This window comes from Protopterus annectens, chromosome 2.part2 (genome assembly GCF_019279795.1).
Source record: "Protopterus annectens isolate FY-2018-M chromosome 2.part2, PAN1.0, whole genome shotgun sequence".
NCBI lineage: Eukaryota > Metazoa > Chordata > Ceratodontiformes > Protopteridae > Protopterus > Protopterus annectens.
In genome coordinates, this window is record NC_056730.1 from 146313530 (window position 1) to 146314750 (window position 1221).

Here is a 1221-nt window from a genome sequence, read left to right on the forward strand (position 1 = left end):
ATACTAATTGCGAGAGGAGCTCCAATAGTGATACAAGAGGGAAAAAAAGATAATAATAGTAGATTTGTGGTAGTAAGGGGCTATTGGCAACGAGGAGAATAATGCTGGCAGGTATTTATATTCCACATAAAATTGTTATTATTGAGTTTTGGGAGGAATAATCAGCTTTCAGCAGGGAATATTACTTAGAGGTGGAGATTTGAATTTCATATCTGAGGACCTAGAAGGGAAAATAACAAAAGAGTGTAGATTTCTAAAGAAATGGAAGCCATGAATTTAGTAGTAGGAACTCAGAGAGAATTTGCATATTATTACTCCACAAAGTACAATAACTGGGCTAGATTAGACAGAAATTATATTTCACAGGAACATGTGTATTTAATTAAAAGCTTTGAAACACATCCAATAACTATTGCAGGTCATGTGCCAATAGCTCAGTTGGGAAAGTGCTAGACTGAAGATCTAAAGGTCCCTGGTTCAATCCCGGGTTTTGGCAGAGAAACCTTGGGGATGGGAGGTTGGCATAATGGTTAACATATTTACCTTATAGACACAAGGTGCAGAGTTTGATTCTCATGTGAGATAATTGGCTAGGCTTAAAATGTCCCACATGGGCAGTTAGCCTAGTACTAATCTATGAACTTATGAACAACTAAGGTAAAAATGAGACACTAGCACTTCCCCAACTACCTGTTAAAAAGAGAGAAATTTTAGAAATGGGTGGTAGTAAATATTTAAGACTTATTAGAAGCATAGAAATTTCTCAGAAGTTATATCCCGGTAAGTGGGATAAAATAAAAATGGAGTTTAGAAATAGGATAGAAATAAAAGAAAAAGATATATGGTTAAAAATAGCAGGCATTATTTAGAGGGCTGACAAAGGCTAAAGTATTGCATAATAAAGGGACTTTCATAGAACAAGAAGAAGAGCAACTGCAGAGCACAAACGGAAAATAAGGGAGTATCTGGATAAGAAAGATTGCTGTTAAACAACTATTACTCCAGAGCACAAAAACTTTTAGCACAATGATTTAGGCAACAGAAAGAAGGCATGGTTGCCAAACTTTGGGAGTCTATAAGAAAAATAACAAGAGATCCTGTAAAAGTATTTTTGGATATTTGATGAGCATTTGTATAAAACAGATAAATGTGGAAATCAAGAAAGAGCAAAAATGGAAATATTTATGGAAGGCAGGTATGCCAAGGTTAGAGGTAGATGAG

At 35.2% G+C, this 1221-nt stretch overlaps 1 non-coding gene across 1 annotated transcript; it reads left to right on the plus strand.

Annotated features, from left to right (window-relative positions):
• Positions 1–425: 425 nt before the first annotated feature.
• On the plus strand, positions 426–496 carry TRNAF-GAA. The gene has a single exon. It is a non-coding gene; the product is annotated as a tRNA-Phe (tRNA).
• The last annotated feature ends 725 nt before the right edge of the window (positions 497–1221 follow it).